A 20,421-nucleotide genomic window follows, 5' to 3' on the forward strand; every position below is an offset into this window, starting at 1 on the left:
TCATTCACCTCACTTCATCTCATCACATAAGCATTGCTCACCTCACATCATCAGCAATCATCACTATCATAAGAAAGGTGAGTACAGTATAAGATATTTTGAGAGAGAGACCACATTCATATAACTTTTATTACAGTATATTTTTATAATTGTTCTATTTTATTATTATCATTGTTAATCTCTTACTATGCCTAATTTATAAATTAAACTTTATGATAAGTGTGTATGTATAGGAAAGTAGTACACTGTATATAGGTTTAGGCTTTATCTGCAGTTTTAGGCATCTGGAGGGAGGGGGGGCTTGAAACATATCCGTCTAGGGATACTGTATAAGGTAGCATAATTTGAGTCAAATGAGTAATTTAGGAAGAAGTAGAAAAGCCTTGTGCTGTTGCTGGATCACTGAAGAAATGACAGAGAATGAAGTATTCCTGTTTGTTTTTAAATTTACTTTTTAAATTAATTTTATTTGGGTGACATTGGTTAATAAAATTATATAGGTATCAAGTATACAATTCCATGATATATCATCTGTGTATTGCATTGTGTGCTCACCACCCAAAGTTGAATCTTCTTTTATCACCATATATTTGACCCCCTTTACCCTTTACTATAACCCAACCCCTTCCCGCTAGTAACCACCATACAGTTTTGTGTCTGAGTTTTCCTGTCTGCCCCCTTCCTTTTCTTTCTCCTTACCTTGCACCTAATTCCAACTTTTATTTTCTTTCTGAATTTTCTTCCTGAATTATTTTTTAAAATGATTATCCTAACCCATCATCCACTCTGCATGTCATCACCAAATTAGTCTTTCATGAGTCAGCTTTGGCTCTAGAGCATAAGCTCTACCTGCTTTATTCTGGCATTTAAGGTAGTTAAAAACTTGGCCTGGTGATAGTGCTCCTTTCCATTTACCTTGGCTCTATCCAGAAGAAAGTGCTAAATTTATTTTCTGCTTATTACAAAAATGAATTAGAAGAGTGATCATGAAAACAATTTAGTAAGAAAGAATTGACAACCTTTTCAGCATTATACTGTATTTGAATTTTCAAGTCTACTGAGAATGAGAAAGGGCTCCGTATGGATTATAAATAGACTCTGGCAAGCTTTGAACTGTCCACACCATCCTAAGCTTTGAGCAAAGCTCTGCTAGCATGCTGAACCAACTTAAGCTCTGCTGTGAGTTATAAAGAAACAAGGATGAGTGGCTCCATTTGGAGCATTATGTCAGCCAAGTAGGTAAAATGAATTCATAACTGGACTTTTTTGCTCATCCCTTTCATTCCTCAGTAGATAATTATTATATTTCTTCATGACTCAAAGCAGATACATTTCACTTTTCTTTATGAAAATGATGCTTTATTATTTTTAAAAAACAATATGAAGTACCAAGGTTTATTTCATTGTCAGTCATCTACCAAAAAGTGGTAACATCAGCTTGGCCGGCGTGGCACAGTGGTTGAATGGCGACCTATGAACCAGGAGGTCATGGTTTGATTCCTGGTCAGGGCACGTGCCCAGGTTGTGGATTCGATCCCCAGTGTGGGGCATGTTGGGGGCAGCCAATCAATGATTCTCTCTCATCATTGATGTTTCTATATCTTTCTCCCTCTCCCTTCCTTTCTGAAATCAATAAAAATATTTTTAAAAAGTGGAAACATCAGGGTATAGGTAGAGATCCATAATTACATTTTCATAGACTTACTAATTGATGAAATAAATTTGGTCATTTACGTGTCTTACGTTTTTCTAAAAAAAATAAAGCCATGCTAATGTGGGATGATCTTATATATTCTAAATTAATATTATACTCTTACCATGACAACATATGCATAAAGATCATGTTAATATGTACTCAACATTAAAGAACCCACATATCACCTTGGACATTACCATCATCTTTGGTACAACCATGCTTGCTCAGAACCTTCTAATGGAATGCAGTTGTTCACCAAATATTTCTCTATGGAGTATTTAATATATCAGGTATTGTTTTACTAACTGGGTATCCTATCTCTAGAGACATGGATAAAACATGGGATTCTGTACACACCAAGGCAGGGCAGGTGTGGCAAAGTGAGTGGGAATGACCCAAAATACACCCTGAAGGGCTAAGCAGGTTTGGTGTTGGGGGAAGACAACTGCCTGCGCCCCTTCCTGCTGATTGCACAGGTACAGATAGTGACTTAGACACTGTGCCGGGGCACAGCCTTCTCAGAGCAGCAGCCCATCTGCAGGGGCTCCAAGTGAGGTAGCGGGGATCACCGGGGGTGAATGGAGCTCAGCAATAGACATACAGAGGTAGATGCTTAGATATCAATGAGGCAGGCAGTCGCCATCAGGTTTTGGCTAGAGCTCCAGACTTCAAAGACAGCATGCAGAAACTCGACTAGAAATGGAGACAGGACACTAGAGGTGAAAATCCATGCAGGAAGTAGATTTTTGTGTGCCAGCCTATAACTTGTATGGGCTAAAATACTAAGCTAATTCCAAAGCACCTGCTAATTATTTTGTCAGTGACTAACTTTTTCAGATAAATGATTTTCCAAACTGGGGACATGAGTCACTTTTAATACATTGGGGAAAATTATTTGGATGCTCCAGGGAAGGGAGGAGAGGGGGTGGGAAGTGATGAACCAAATAACTTATATGCATATATGCATTGCCCATGGACAGAGACAATAAGATAGTGAAGGCCTATGGTGGGGTGGGAGGGGGGGCGCATAAGGGGTAAAAGGAGGGCGTCTGTAATACTCTCAACAATAAAGATTCAAAAAAATTAAAAATAATAAAATGTCGTTGTTAGCTTTAAAAAATTATTTGGATGATCTTCCCATCTCAAGTCTCCTTGGTTGGGGGAGGGGCTATAGTATACTAGTAGTTGTGGTATTGTTCAATTGAATGAAGAACCAACCAATCACAATCATATTCTTTTATTCTAAAATATCTGGTTCTGTGATTGATCTTCAGTGAAGAGAAATGAAGCGCGAGAGCACTCAGATACACATTTGTGAGAAATAAAAGAACTTATTGAGTAACCACTTTGCCAGAAATATAATTTGCAGAAAGAGGGTAGTTCAAAAGAAAAAAGACAATGGAAAAAGAAAAGGAAGGGCAGGCAATAAAGGGAGAGGAAATGAAAGAACTAAAATTAATCAACCACAGTTTTTGAAAAGTAAACTTAAAAATTGAACAAATGTTCAAGAAAATAAACTAACCCATTTCCACTTCTTATCAAATTCAGAAATACAAATTATTTTCTAATTTTTTGTTAATGCCAAACGATCCATGGACAACTACAAATACTTGCAAATATCTAAATCATACTGCTACAAATGTGTGTTTTTGGAAACCAATTTAATACATTAAAATTCTATATATATGTATATCATAGACTTTTATATATATATTCATTTTTATGCATGTCATAGTCATTTAATGGGGTATGCACCCTAGGTTTGAAATACTTTATATCTGTGTTCATGTCTCAAATACTATTGCCAATTTTATTATCATTATTTTTTTTGCACCAATTCTGGCAAAGTGCTTACTTTATTTAGAGATAGTGTAGTCATTTAAATATAAAAATAAAATCACAGTCCTATGCATTTATGCATTTCTATTGCCAACTCCATCCATTTGTTTCCTAAAAATAATTTTAATTCTGATGGTCTGGTATGATTATGGCAGAGTGACAAACGAACATGATTTAGAAGGCCTAGTTTTTGTACCTGTATCTTTATTAAGCCATTTCAACCACTGGGTCAATCTGTCACCAATCTCATAACCCCTCTTTCCCCCTCAAACTTAGAACTGTTTCTTCTTTTCATCCCTCCTGTTCCTCTTTGCGGTGGGCCTTTTCCTCTCACTGTGGGATTCTGTGATAGACTCCTACCCATTCCTCCGCATCGCTTTCTTTCCCTGCCCATCCATCTCTATACTCCAACAAGCTTCATCTGTTTAAAACACGCTATTTTATGTATATTGTTTGTATAGAATTTACTTTAAATAACCCTTCTGTCTGTATACCATAAAGACTCACAGTTTTTAAGGAGGAACTCTGAGGTGTCCTGAGAGGAAGGGCGGGTGGGGAGATTTTAAAAAAGACCTGCACTTTCTGCAGCGGCACATTTAAGAACAAGTAGAATTTACACAGGAACTTATTCCAGGGAAAAGCAATGTCACGAGCACGGTTTCAACACTCCTGGCTTTTTCAAACCATGGTGCGTAAAATGAGATTGAGGTCACAGCATTTGGGGGAGATCAAGTTGTCCAGTCGCTCAAATCCAGACTGTGCACGGATGGCGTTGTCATGCCAAATGGGAATTCCATTTGAGAAGCCTTAGGGAGCAGAGTTCAGGAAGGATGCATTAGTTGGTACTATTTCCGTTTCCACTGATAGGAACTCAAATCTAGCTTCAAATGTAAAGGGGGGAATTTTCTCGTGTCACGTAACTGACAAGTTTAAGGGATATATTGGTATTAGTTCCTGTAGAGCCACAGGCGACACATTAGAAATCAAACATTAGAATATTAGAAATAAAACTCCCTCTTTCCATTTTTTTACTCCTCTGCCCTCTGTAACCTAGCAGAGTTATACCTTATGTTAGAATCCAATGTCATTGTTTTTTACCTTTTCTAGCAAAAACCCAGAGTTGCCTCTGTTTGAACCTGCAAGGATGTGGGGCTCCAAGCGTCCTGTACACAAACCTGAGGCTGGAAATTATTAGTTACTCAGTAAATGTGTGAATGTGAAATACATTGTTGTCTTTTGTTCCCTGAAGAAATCAGTGTGCCCGGGGAGCCCCTTAGGTAGGAGCGGAAATGGCATGTGTGAAGCAGTTCCACGGAATCAGAACAAATCCCATTACGAGGCCTTAGAGAAGACCAGCTGAAGTTAGCAATTTAGACGTAGCAGGGACTGTGGCAAAGCGCGTTTGCTTGCATGAGTGTTATGAAAACTTGTGCTGATCCCCTGGATTCTAAAGGAGACATTCAATAACCAGAAATTGGGTCAAGCTTTAAATCTCATGTTTATCATCCTAAAAAGTGACCCTGATAGCCCTAGCTGGCTTGCTCAGTGGTTAGAGCATTGGCCTGCAGACCAAAGGGTCCCAGGTTCTATTCTAGTCAAGGGCACGTACCTTGGTTGCAGGCTCCTCCCTGGCCTGCGCCCCAGTTGAGGCGTGTGCAGGAGACAACCAATCCATGTGTTTTTCTCACATTGATGTTTCTCTCTGTCTTTCTCTCTTTCTCTCTCTCTAAAAAACAATGGAAAAATATACTGGGGTGAGGATTAACAAAACAACAAAAACATTGACCTTGATAAATGGCCATGTTGGCAACAGACAACATGTTAAAACTGACAGTTGACCGGCAGATCAGGTAAACTCCTTAATGCAGCCCAGGTGAACTGTAGCCTTGTTGATGCATAGGTAGACCCTCTGAGGGCTGATATATGCAACTGGGAATAAATTGGCATGTTGTCAATCACTGTGGCTGCACGTGGACAAAAGTGAGAAGCCTCTCATGAGATTTGGGCATGTGCTTTTAAAGATGGTTCTCCATAGTTCTGTACATGAAAGAAAAAAATGTATTAAAATTAAAAAGACAAAATAAGTTATTGGGCTCTGCAGTATTCAGTATGTCAAAATTAATATTGATCATCACAAATTTACACTGAACATGTGTAATCTTGAAATACAAAGCTTCCTTCCGTCACTTCTCTGGTAGTTTGAAGTGCCTGTTCCTTATATTCACTTCTCTCTCCTGTCTCTGTCCCTCTTGCTTTCTCTATGCCAGTCTCCATCTGTCTGGATCTCTTTGTCTCTCTCTTCTTTTTTAATATATATATAATTTATTGATTTCAGAGAGGAAGGGAGAGGGAAAGAGAGAAACATCCATGATGAGAGAGAATCATTGATCAGTTATCTCCTGCATGCCCCCTACTGGGGATTGAGCCTGCAGTCTGGGCATATACCTTGACAGGGAATTGAACCAAGACCTGAGACCTCCTGGTTCACAGGTAGATGCTCAACCTTTGAGCCACAGCAGCTGGGCTGTCTCTCTCTTCTTTTAGTGTGTCTCTTGTCGTGTCTCTTGTCTCTGTCTTTCTGCTCTGCCTTTCTTTCTTCTCTCCATCTGTCTCTGTGTTTCTGAAGAGGACTGGCCAGTCTGCATATTTATCTAGCTGTCTTATATTTTCAAGTGATGCTGAGAGCACATGTTTTGTAAGCATAATGATAAGTAGTAATCAGAGCTGATTATTGCATTCTCAGGAAGGTCTAAGTCTTGAGTAGTCTGCTTCATTGCTTATTTTACCGAGAATGGGGTGTCCCCTTTACAGATGCGCAGAAATAATGCTGGGAGGCTGCTCCTAACACTCCACACCCTGCAGTGTCCTGTCCCTGTTCCTCAACATTCAGACCTACAGATTGTTCTTTTGCCAAATGGAGACTTCTGACTTTTACTGCTTGTATTTCCACACTTGCCTTCATACGTGTGGAAACAGAAACTAACTTCTGGTGAGGTGTAGTCGTTTTATGTGCAGACTTTCGTAATTCTGAAGTTACTTTGATCTCATGATGTTCCTGTTATAAAGCAAATAATAGGCGCATCATGAATGCACCAGGGCAATGCCCGGCACTGAGTAGACTTTAAAAAACTCCTCCCACTGGTTTTTGGAAAGTGTCTGTTTTGTTTGTGGTATCTCCCCTTTCTGCTCCCCACTCCACCTTCTGCTCCCCACTCCCCCGTCTTTCTCATACTCTCTCATACTCACACAGGGAGTTTTTGTCCATAAATCTTAAACTCTGTTTTTGCTAACAACAGTCCTAACAAATAGGCATGTATAATTTGAAGGGGGTGGTGTGCCTTTTCTTCTCACTGTGTAAGGATTTAAGATTAGCATATGAGTAGTACTGAATAAAACTATACTCATTTACTTGTTATAATTGCCTAATGGCATCTCTTGAAGTATGATTTGCGGACCTTTCAAGGAGCCGGGAAAGCCAAACTATTTGTCTAATAATACGAAGACAATGTTTACCTTATTCACCTTGTTAACACTTGTGCCGATGGTGCAAAAGCTAGTGATGTTAGAGCCACCTTAGCATGAATCAAGGTGCTGGCACCAAGTTGTAGTGGTCCTTGTTAGTGTAAAACAAGCAAGCAAGCAAACAAACAAACAAACACCCCTTCACATCCTTAACGAAGCAGTAAAAAGTATGAATTTTATTAATTCTTAACCTTGAGTAAACATCTCAATGTTTCCCGTGGCCAATGGGAAGTGGGCTTACAGCACTCTGCTGCATGCTGAAGGGAGGTTGCTGCCTGGAGGAAGGGCCCTGGCAGTTGCGTTGGGAGCTGAACTAGATGCCTTTTCCCACGCTTAACACCATTTTCTCTTGAAAAAAAATTGACAGACTGTGATTACTTAGACAGGTGTTTTCAGACATTTTCTTGAAAATGGACAAAGTGAGTTTGTCACTTTGAGGAAGACAACTGACAGTAGTTTTGTCATTGGTAAAATTTGATTTTTTATATTTTCAGTTTTGGAAAACTTGTCTCTGTCATTGTGAGCTTATCAGCTTCCTAATACTTGAAGACTTTTCTTAAGCCATGGATGGTTGATATTAATGAATATGACTCTAGATATTATTTAATGAAATTAATTAACATTTGGAAAATCTGATTAATCAACAAACCATTATTTTCAAATAACCAATGCAGGATATTACAAAATTATTCATGGGCAAAGAATCCATTCAAAGTGCAAAATACACCAATTTATTTTAATAATAAAAATATGGAACTTTTATCAATAAGTTTTCAGATCAACATTGCAACTTAACTTTTAAAAACTGATTTTCAACTTCTGGTGTAGTATCCAAGAATATTAGATGGCTATTTATTATATTACTCCTCCCTTTTCCAACTACATATCTGTATGAAATTAGAGTATGTGTATATTCTTCATCCAAAATGGCATATACAAGGGAGAACCAAAATGAGAGCCAGACTCTTTCATTAAAGCCTGCCATTTTAAGATACATAAAAAATATAAAAATAATACTTTTTGCTTTTTAAAATTTTGTAAATGAATTATTTTTCATACATATATATTTAAATTGTAATGGGTTCAGTACGTTATTTTAAAATAAATGCATTCTTAAAATTGGCTAAATTCTGACATGGTAAATTTGCTTTCCCAATGAGATGTGTAATTTGAGGGACTGGGATTCATATTACCAGATTGTCTTTGAGGCAACTTTCATGCAGATCACGAATAGCAGAGTCTGAGTGGCATATGCCACTTGCCTGCTTAGAGGCATTTCTCCCATTTCCTTTGCCTATAGAACACATATTGTATTTGGGTTTTGACAGTTCAGAGAGAAGAATGTTTTCCCTTTCTTGAGGGTAAATTCTGATTGGTATAAGCCAACCATGATTATTCACCTTCCCTAAGTCAGTGAAATTTTTTAGCAATAGGACTATAACCCAATTTGGGCAATGTCTTTTTAAGAAAAAAGGTTTTTTTGCTCTTAAAAAGAGAAACAGTCAAGCCCTAGCCAATTTGTCTTAGTGGATAGAGCATTGACCTTGGACAGAAGGGACCTGGGTTCCATTCTGGTCAAGGACATGTACCTTGGTTGCAGGCTTCTCCCCATCACAGGCCAGAACCCTGTTTGCGGCTCATGCAGGAGGCAACCAATCGATGTGTTTCTCTCACGTCTATCTTCTTCTCTGTCTTTCCCTCTCTTTTTCATTCTCTCTAAAAATCAATGGAAAAAATATCCACAGGTGAGAATTAAAAAGAAAAAAAAGAGATATAATTAAGTCTTCTTTCTCTCTCCAAATTATATTTATCAATATTTCTGTTAGTTTTGGTAGGGTCTTAAATTTTAATTCCTTATTTATTTAAATTTTCAAGTTGAGTCCTGGCTTCTTAAATCCTATCACCATGAAGTAAGTCACACAGTGTACCTCATGCTTGAGAGGATCTTACTGGATCATTTCATAGTTCATTAAAATAACCACGTTTTAAATGACTCAGCTGAGAAGAAAAACCACCATGAGGTGCCGCAAAGCTGTTCTGTAAGTTTAACATAACTACTCAGGCCTCTGGTTAGCCATAAAATCATTAGCTGTGACTGGGTCATTAGTAAAGATAACATCTTCTTTTATATATACACTAGAGGCCCGGTGCACAGAAATTCGTGCATGCGGGGTGGTCCCTCAGCCCAGCCTGCGCCCTCTCGCAGTCCGGGACCCCTCGGGGGATGGCCACCTGCTGCTTAGGCCCACTCCCCTGGGGATCAGGCCTAAGCTGGCAGTCAGACATCCCTCTGGCAGCCCGGGAACCCTCAGGGGATGTCTGACTAAAGGCTTAGGCCCACTGGGGAGCGGGCCTAAGCCTTTAGTCAGACATCCTTAGCAATGCTGCAGAGTCAAGAGAGGCTCCCACCACCACTGCTGCGCTGGCCAACCATGAACCGGCTTCTGCCTGAGCAGCGCTCCCCCTGTGGAAGTGCACTGTCCGCCAGTGGGCAGCTCCTATGTTGAGTGTTTGCCCCCTGGTAGTCAGTGCACGTCATAGTGACTGGTCATTCCCAGTCTTTCCACCATTAGGGTAAATTTGCATATTACCCTTTTATTATATAGGATCAGTCCAAAGAAGTTCTGTTCATTTGATTTTATGCATCTTATCTGAGTCAATATTTATATGTTCTTCTCATGAGAAAATACTGTTTTAAGTTTGCTTTTAATCATTCCCTAAATACCCTGGGAGATATTCCACCATCTATAATGACGAGCATTATGAACTGGTATGATTACTGGATTCCTGTCCTGGAACACATATCTCTTCCTCTCCCTCTCCATGTGCAGTTAATCCATCTACACTGCTGAAATTTCTGTAGTCCACATTTTGTATCTTTTTAGTTGTTTATAAATGTAAGATTTTTTTCTTTCCATCAAATATTTTCAATTTTGATCTGTGAAATCAGTGATCATTTTATAGAACAAGTTTCAGATTTCAAAAAAAAATTGCATGAAAACTATTTGGATCTTTTCCAATTTTTACACTATAAATTTTATACCAAAAATTTTAAGGCAACAGTATTACTTACCAATTAATACATAAAGTAAAAACTACCAATATTAGATCTCTCTTGGCAAATGTTATGTGTGCAAAAGAAACCAAATATTTCTTTTTAATTATTAGTGAAGGCCAAGGAATCATGGTCAGGTTTTGTTGTAAAACTTGCAAGTTTAGCTATGAGGAAATTTGGTAAAGCCGCAAGAAAGTGTACTGTCACAAACTGGTTAATCATAAATATAATAATCTGAATTGCTGGATATGAAAAATGAGTTTGCATTTATATGCACTGCATGATGCACCTTGATTAACTTGGCAGTTTAACGCCTGCTCTCCCTGAAAGCAGTGATCAGTTTTTGCTCTAAATAGATTGAACTGCTGTATGAATTCATGCCACCGTCCACAATGCTAATCAGTTTTGAAGAAGCAGAAATTACGTTTGTAGTTGGCTTTGAAATAAAATTCCTTTGCTCAGCTTTCGTCCCTCAAATAATTTCACTTTCTCTGAGGCCACTTCCCTGGACCACAGGCCTCTTCTCTCTGTACATAAATTAGCCACCCCAAGAGCGGCATCAACTGTCCCTCAACGATAGAGACAACTTCTTTATTAGTCACCCATTTGGTTCCATGCACAGGTTTAAATTCTTTCACATACTTTTTTCTCTTACAGCTTTCATTATTTCTGTCTTACAAGTGAAGAAAAATAACAAAAGACCCAAGTTTTTAGAGAATTTGCCCGCCTAGAGTATGCATTGGAACCAGTGTTTGAATCCAGGTGTGTGCTGCTGCAGATGTCTAATGTTTGCATTGGAGTGAGGTGACACCCAGACTGTCAACAGGCCTATCCGAACATCACACCTACCCACTCGTGTGCAGTTTCTCACCAGAATATGTAACCAGTTAGCTACATGTGTTATTTTTCTTATCATTCCCTCCTTAATGTGCAGCCTTTAAGTTATACTCGTTTAAAGTGATACTGATTTTTTTTTATAGCATGATTCCTGCCTTCCTCATTATGGCAATGGGAAGAAAGCATATTAAAGTAAATTAAGATATCTTATGGCATTTGAAGTTTTCTTATTTAAAGGTCCTTGATTTTGTGGTTTAATTTAAATGGTCAATTTTGAAAATATAAGATTTTTTTTTCTAAATCCTTATAAGTACTTTCTAGAGCGATAAATTCTTCTTGGTCACCTGTACCTAATGTCATCCTCTTTGTCAGGAAGAAAAAAGTACCTTAGTTAAAACTTAATGAATATCATGGTTCATCTTATAGAAAAGATACAGATTTTTAGATCAATTTCAATATAAGGGCATCTATTTGGAGGGAAATGTACATCTCAGGTATGAAAATCTTATTGTTTTATCATCTGCATTTAGATAAATCAATGCATTAACATTATCAGAAACTGTACAAAATTCTTGGCATGATCAGTTAAAAATCAGCCCCCCCGCCCGCCCACACACACACACACACACACACACACACACACCCCCAGGTTGGACTTAACCACTTTTCCCATTATAATTAAAGACTGCATTATTTTTTAATATTAAAGTCATTACATCTAGAAACTGATGAAAAACAGTGTTTAATGGAAGCTATTAAAATGTAATTTCTTGCTATTTATTTTTTTAGTAAACTTGAATAGCTTAAGGGCTGTCGAAGATAGGCATCTTATTGCTTATATATTTATTCTTTTTAATACCATTGTTCACTTCAACCCAAAATAACATTACTTTGGGTGACCTCTCTATTCTGCTTCCTAATGTTTGAACAGAGAAGGCAGCAGGGAGCAGAAAGGACTTCCCCCCTGTGATCCTGTGAAGTGCATAGTTATACCTGTGCTGTCTGTGCTTATTCTTTGTATTTCAAAAAAGCTAATGTGAAAATGGGTCAGACTTTCTTGGTGAAGGAGTAATATTTTTTCTTCAAACATTAATGGACATATTGATCAATGTCCTTTGCATATTAATATTAAAACAGTGTTTTGACACTTTTTTTATTGGATCAGTTCTCTTTGTATCATTTCTCCCTATGTAAGTTATACAAAATTGATCAGAGAAAATACTTCCTAAAGTTGTAACTTTTGTGTTTATATCTTCAGAATGGGCTAAAATAGAAGTAACATAGAATAAGAGTTTCTTGCCCCAACTTCCCTATATTTCAGGAGAATACTTGGTATACTTTATATTGTTATATAAGGATAATATTTAATGTTTTGAAGGAGGATCAAAACCAATATAAGGACATTTATTTTATTTTGCCATTAGGTGAAATAATGAGTAAGTTGTAAATCCTAAAGATAGAGTTCTCAGGGAAAAATAAAGGTTTCATAAGCTTAAAGTCTAGGCAGAATTATTACATAAATTATATCATTTCAGATTATATAGCATATATTTCCCATATTACATCTCTGAATATTCAATATTATATGCTGTGAATATGATTTTCAAAAATCATTAGAAATTTTCTAAAAGTGACTCAGAAAGAAAGCCAAGCTTTATACACTTTTACCTTACATTATTATGGGACTTTAAATCACATAAGGTTTATTTTAAAAAGAAAACAGCAATTTCAGCAGCTAAAGATGAGTTATCTGCAAATGAGCCTACTTGGAAACAGATTAGCAATTTAAATGACCAAGTTAATAACTTCCAATTATAGTTAATTTGCCCAGCCTTTGTTTCCTTTGCCCTCCCACAGGCTTCAGAGAACAAAGTGTAATATACTTAAGAATTATTAGGAAACAATTAAAATGTGTTTGTTATAAAAAAATTAAAAAATGGGATTATGGTTTAAACTAGTGTTTTTTTGTTGTTGCTTCGATGGGAGAGTGATGATTTGTTAAGGAGAGAAACTGTGCCCTGCACACAAATAGTGTCCACTTGGTTTTCGGTACAAGAAGAGAATTTCAAATTTTCTGATTTTTTTTAGCATGATGTACCATTTGTTTCTATCAATAGGTTTTATTCCCCTGATTTAGGAAGTGTTAAACATATTATTTAATATATGTATTAAATCAAACCTATCAGCTTAGTCCTCAAAAAGTTTGCTAGCTATAATAGTTTATACATCTAGATCACTTACAGTATATTTTGACATTATTGAGTAGCTTTTATAAAATGGTGTGTAATTACCTTGAAAGGACAGAACGTGAATTATAGGACAGTCACTTGCTGAATACGGGCATCTTCCACTGCATTGCATAGTCCAAGCAAGTCCTCCCACACTGGAGAAAACAGCTTTTAAAAATACGCAAGGGGAACAATTAAAATGATTAGTTAGCCCAACCAGTGTGGCTCAGTGGTTGAGCATCAACCTATGAACCATAGGTCAAGGTTTGATTCCTGGTCAGGACACATGCCTGGGTTTCTGGCTCAATCCCCACGGGGGGCATGCAGGAGGCTCAATCACTGGTAGGGGGTGTGCTCTCTCATCATTGATGTTTCTCTCTATCCCTCTCCCTTCCTCTCTGAAATCAATTTTCTCTATATATAAAAGGTTAATATGCAAAGTGTCCCCACAGGAGTTTGACAGGGAGACCGCGAGTTCTATTGCTTAATTTGATGTGTGTTGACTACCAGGGGGCACTGTGGAACAAAGGAAGGCCCCAGCTGGCAGCCGCAGCCAGGGAAGGGAGGCCTAGGCCTGCAGCCAGAAAGCTCCAATCAGCCCTGATCACCAGCCAGGCCTAGGGACCCTACCGTGCACATATTTTGTGCACTGGGCCTCTATTAAAAAAAAAAAATATATATATATATACACACACACACACACACACACACACAAACACACACACACACAAACACACACACCCCGAAAGAATGAATGTCCTAAATCAGCAGTTCTCAACCTGTGAGTCGCAACCCCTTTGGCAGTCGAACGGCCCTTTCACAGGGGTCGCCCAAGACCCTCCTGCATATCAGATATTTACATTACGATTCATAACAGTAGCAACATTACAGTTATGAAGTAGCAACGAAATAATTTTATGATTGGGTCACAACATGAGGAACTGTATTTAAAGGGCCAGAAGGCTGAGAACCACTGTCCTAAGTGAATGACAGTGTCCTCTTTCTTCCTTTTTTACCTTCTTCAAAAAGTCCTTCAAACACATTGTTCATTAGGGAAATAATGCCTTACTGTTCATATTTCTGTTTCTCTGATATTCTAGTAACCAATTTAGCAGATCCTAGGGCAGCCTATTTCTATAGTGGCTCAGCTGATTGCATGGTAACTCCTTGATTACCTTGTTCTTCAGTTGTCCTTTTCTCTCATATCAGGAAGCTGTAATGTTTACCAGCATGTCCAATATGCACCTCCTGTGTGAGTAACCCCAGACGTTTGGAGCAAGCCTGTAAAGGGAAGGCAAATCCAGATATCCACTCCACCACTCCCCTCTGCTGCTTGCGGCAGACACTCATCAGCAATCACTGCTGCTTTACCCCACTCGACTGTACAGATGCCACAGTGTTCTTGACTTATGTTCAGACAGCCACTGCTGATCAATGTTAGCAGGAAAAACACACACAGGGAAAAACAGCAGACTCATTTCATATCTTTTTTCTGAAAGTAAATTTTCCCATCCTAAAATAAAATCGAGCACTATAGTTGCTCTTACTCTCACCTTTCCTTTCCTTAACTTCTTGAAAAAGTGTCTACACAAGCTCCCTCAATTCACATGCACTGCTCAACCGATTGTGAATCCTTCGCCATCCAGTGAATCTGTTGAGGAGTCTCAGGTAAGCCTGAGACCGCACTGTCATTCAGCTCTCATCTTCCTGCTGCTCCCGCACTCCCTCTGCCTCACTCCCCTCCTGCTGTCCCCTGTGTATCTCTCCCTGCCTTATCACTGCTCATAAGCTGCTCGCCCCTTAGCAGTTGTTTCCCCTGGCATGTCCTTGACCCACGGTGATCTCATTCTCTACATGTCCTCTGAGGATTTTAACTATGTTACTCATATTCTGAGGACTCTTGAGTCTGTATTCCCTCCCTTAGCCAGTTTCCTGATATTTAGTCTTTTTTTTTTTTTTTGAGAGGATGTTTTTTTTTAATATATTTTATTGATTTTTTACAGAGAGGAAGGGAGAGAGATAGAGAGTTAGAAACATCGATGAGAGAGAAACATCGATCAGCTGCCTCCTGCACATCTCCTACTGGGGATGTGCCCGCAACCCAAGTACATGCCCTTGACCGGAATCGAACCTGGGACCCTTCAGTCTGCAGGCCGACGCTCTATCCACTGAGCCAAACCGGTTTCTGCCTGATATTTAGTGTTGTATATATCAAATTTTCTGGTGGCCATCTGTTCTCAGATAACCCACAGAAAGCCCACATGCAACATCTGCACCTACTAGATTCTCCTTTCTAAGGATACCTTCATCATCTAGTCCAGTAGGACACAGGCTTTGGAATCACTCACATCAACTTCACCTCGACTGAATCCATGCCAGGTTTCAAATGAACTCCAAATATTTCTTAATCCTATTCTTCCTCTCCATTTCTTGTCATCACTGCACTAAGTCAAGGTTTGTCACCTCCCAACTAGTCTTTTTACTTCTAATTCCATCGCTTCTTTACTCTTTACTGCAGGTAAAGAAAAATAAATATATCTTAAGTGAAAATCCAACCATGCCATTCACCCAATGAAAATCATTAAATGTCTCTATAATATCTATATAACAAAGGCCAATATCTTTAACATATACCATTTAGGCCTCCATGATCCAGTTCTTAGCTAACTATACCTTTGTGTCGTCTTAGACTGCAATGACACTGGAAGATGTAATATTCTCTCCACAATCCATGGTGCTTCGTGACATTATATCTTTATCCTTAGCACCATCTAGAATACCCTCTCCTTTCTTTGCTGGTCTAATTTACACATCCTTTAAGATTCTACATATGCTCCATTCACTCTATAAAGCCTTCACTGAAGTCTCAATATAGCCTAATTTTTTTCTCTCAATAACCATAGCATTTTTTTAACGTGCAGTTAAACTTAAGATGTCAATTTTAGAATCTAGCTCCCCCTAAGGAATGACACAGAACTTGACCTGTAGCAGCCAGAGTTCAGAGCCTGAGAGTGATGGTTATTAAGTGGAGCCACAGTGGCACCAGTTTAGAAAGACAAAGAAGCACATGGCCAGTTTTTCTCTATATTTTTTAAATGCAGATCTGATAAAGATTTAGATCAAATCCAGCAAACAATTGGTAACGATTATGTGCTATATAAGTTAGATGCTTTTAAATAAATATGTTATCATGTTTTAAATCTCATAAAATCATTCTTTTGTTTAAAGAAGTGAGGTTCAATATTAAAATAGAATTGAGTAGAGATGTGGGTAAGCAGGGATTCTTTAAAATTCTCCACCATGTCCCCGTTCACTTAATAATTCAATAATTATGAATAGAAAATGTTGACTATCTAGTCATTTCCACAGAACTTGTTTTTTATTCTTCCTTGAGTTTTGCTCAGCAGTTTTGACAATGTTGAATGCAAAATCATGAGGACGGCGATCATGTATAAAATTCTGTATACAGGATTTCATGGATGATTTAAGGAACTTTACAAGGATAATTTTGTCTGTATGTACCAAACGTACTTTCTCTAGAAACTAATCTCACTTAAGATGAGATGTCAACTATGACATAACTCTGTTTTGGGAATGCATGAAACTATTCTCATGTATTTCCATATCCAGCTTAGTGCCTGGAATGTATGAAGTGCTCGGTAAATCTGTTCAACTGAACTAAACTGGAGGTCAACGCTACTAGTCCCTGAAATGGAAGAGAGCCACTGGCTTCCTTTTAGTGACTGTTCACCACACACAGGTGCTCGCACTGTTTCTAGTTGGGTGGCTCTTACATCTCAAGGAGTACCCACCACGTTCTCGGGTGTGTGTAGTGACAGACCTGGCAGAGGGCTGGAAGAAAAGAACCACCACTTTTTAAATCATTTACTGGAAGAAAGCAAAAATAAAAGACATAGCTGAAATGTAGATGAGTTAGGGGTAGGTGGGTTTAAAAAATGTATCAAAGAATGGCGAAACACAAATATAATGCCAAGCACTTAGAATTCTAGATTGCCAGTGTTACTATACTGATATGTGTATTTCAGTACACCAAGAGATGGCCAGGAAGTAATCTTTCCACTACAATCTTCACAAATCTGTCTCTACAGTGTTGAGCCCATCTTTTTAAAAGCCTTTAACACTAGATTGCCCAAGGAAGTCATTTTGACTGCTTTTTAATTTCAATTAGAAAAACAATTATGTATATAAGTACACAATGTCTTAGAATTTTGTGACTTTTCGTACAACATATAAATGCGTTTATTAATAATTGTAGTTACCTCCCCCTCCTTCATTTCCGGTATATATATATATATATATATATATATATATTATACCTATATTGCCCAAAAGCTGTCATTTTGACTGCTTGGGGGAAATTTTAACTCTTATTATTGAATTGAGTAAATTTCTTATATGACCAGTTCGGCTCTGTATTGAAATAACAGTTTTCATTTTTTTTCGATTACCGTCACATGATAACATACAAGTACATGATAAATTGTCGATACTTGATAAGTTGCAGTTGCTCAATAAGCTAAACTAGTACTTGTTATTCGAATCGTTATGCAGTGATACTTGTTCTAATAAGTTGTTTATTTTATTTCTTTTGCGCCCTAAATTCATGAAAGAAATGTCGAATAGAAGTGAGTTATTGGAAAAGCTAAGGAACATAAGTGAAGAGTGCTCCGATGATATTCTTTCACAATGCAGTCATTTTGACTGCTTTTGGGCAATATAGGTATATACTAAATTTCAGCCTTTCTAGTGTTAAAGAAGAAAGTGATGATTATCTGCCTGTGGAGTTTTAGAACTTCATCTAGTGAAAGTGCTATCTTCCTATGTACCTTTCAGTTTCTTGTTGTTGTCATCATTTTTACTCTTTGATAAAAGTAGGTAAGTAGGTAGGTAGGTAGGTTACTGATTCATATTGGAACATTTATTAAAAGCCTAGGGCAGTGGTCGGCAAACTCATTAGTCAACAGAGCCAAATATCAACAGTACAATGATTAAAATTTCTTTTGAGAGCCAGTTTTTTTAAACTCAAACTATAGAGGTAGGTACATTGTTATTAACTTAATTAGGGTGCTCCTAAGCTGGCCTTTGCTAAAAACGTCCTCAATCTGATTGAGGTACGTTCGCTGAGATCGACCCCTTCCAACTCTCCCATCCACACTCGTCTTGTATACTTGTTTCATCTATCTCCTTTCTGAAAACCGACTTCTGCGCATGGGCCACCAAGTTTCAATCGCACCTACTAGATTCAGCACATGGTATTTTGTGGAAGAGCCACACTCAAGGGGCCAAGGAGCCGCATGTGGCTCGCGAGCCACAGTTTGCCGACCACTGGCGTAGGGGGAAAGGCACTGTTAATTTCAAGGGCAAGAACTAGAAAGCCATGCAAGAAACGATCAGGATTGTCATGTTAGTATAACAGTGAAATGATAACATTTTTAACATCATTGATTTTTCCCAATTAAAAAATAATAAAATATTTTAAAAACAGAGCATTCAAATGTAAGATTTTTTTTTCCTGAAAGATCTGTTTAGCTAGTCCTTCATTTTATTGCCATGGCTGCAAACAAGGGAAGGTTAAATGGCACTAGTATAACATTATTTCCTTTCAGGTAATGCCTTTTTGCCTGGTGCCCTATTTTTGTCTATAATGCTTTGTGTTGGTTTGTTCTCTAGGAAAAAAAAATCAATAAAATGCCATTGATTAACAACACACAGCCTACATGTTTTAGTAAACTGAACCACTTTGCCTATTGCTGGCATGATAGACACTCTTTAATACAAAATTCTTAGCCAAAGGAAAGCAAGCATGTTTCTCTTTCTTTTAGGCAAGTGACTCAAAGCATAAAAAGTTTTTTTTTTAAGAAAAATCATTGAAAATCACTTGATGCATTCGCCATTTACAAATATGCAGGAGTAGTGTATTGTCTGGTTCTCCGGACTTGAGAAACAACAAAGATTAGTATTCTATTGTGTAAAGTTAAATGTATTGCATTAATGCCTTCAAATAACTTGGGTGATTATGTAAAAACCTGTTCAGTTTTTAAATACCTGTTAGGACACATTTCAATGAATATTATTTTGCCCTTCTTGTACTAGTTGTACAAGTTAAAAAATATTTTAAATAAATTAGGTGTATACGAGTCGGTGGAAGAGAGCCCACCATTGCGTGTTAAGCAGCTGCCTCTTCAGAATCCTTGGACGTGAAGTGCATCACGGTTACACGGATACTTTCTAACTAGCATCCAGTGTAACATTATCTGAAAATTGGTTAACAAAGGTTAAATCACATTTGGGCATTGAAAGAACATTGATGAACAGATTGTTGATGGGTGAGTCCATTCTCACGAAGAGAACATCCCAGCAAAAGAGAGCCCTTTGCATCCTTGAAAGCCTGTCCGGTGACACTGTTGGGAATATGGTTAGGTCATGAATGCTGGCAGGTTGTCAGGGAAACAGGAATAACCCAATCGAATGCAAAGTCCTCTTGCAAAATGGTTTTACCATTGCTACTCTGGATTGTCTAATGGCTGATCTGGAATTTCTAGAAGTAACTTACTGGAGATAAACATATTTTCTAGTTTAAGTATGTATACCTCTCTACTGATATAGTAGTAATAAAAATATTTCTCTAGGTATAGCATATTATGCTCATGATCCAAAATGAAACTATTTTCTCACAACTAAAGTTTGAAATCATGTAGTGATTATGGTGTGTGTGTGTTTTTTATCAGTGATGTGAAGGTTTGTGTTAAAATCAGCCACATTCATATTCTCATGACCCTTTTTCTAACCACTGCTGTTTAGAAAGAGGCGTTGAGTGTCTATATCCAATGTATATTCTCTCAGAAAAGCAGACTTCCTGATAGTTGGATTGGAACCCCCAAAGTAACCACAAATACATGAAGACAAACATCTACTAATGCTTCTACAATGTTTCTAATGATTCAAATTACAGAAATTTAAGAAAATAAATAAATTGGGCCTCTCCTGCAAAACCTGAAGTGGAAAAAGCCTGTCAACTGGTTGTTCAAAAATTAGGGTTTGATGTTTCCAAAACAAAACCAGTAATTAGCCAAAATTAGATATTTATATTATAGGTATAAGATCATTGCTCACCAGCTTAGAAAACTTAGACATTAAATTAGAGAACATTTTATGGATAAAGCAAGTTTGCCTTGAGGAATACCTTTTTTCTCAGCTTGCTTAAAACCCTCTTTAATATCTCT

At 37.8% G+C, this 20,421-nt stretch overlaps 1 protein-coding gene across 2 annotated transcripts in view; it reads left to right on the plus strand.

Moving 5' to 3' along the window:
• The window catches only part of NKAIN2 (sodium/potassium transporting ATPase interacting 2), an 806,271-nt gene that overhangs the window by 192,335 nt on the left and 593,515 nt on the right, over positions 1 to 20,421 (plus strand). The window lies entirely within an intron of this gene.

The sequence above is a fragment of the Myotis daubentonii genome, chromosome 6 (assembly GCF_963259705.1).
Source record: "Myotis daubentonii chromosome 6, mMyoDau2.1, whole genome shotgun sequence".
Classification (NCBI taxonomy): Eukaryota; Metazoa; Chordata; class Mammalia; order Chiroptera; family Vespertilionidae; genus Myotis; species Myotis daubentonii.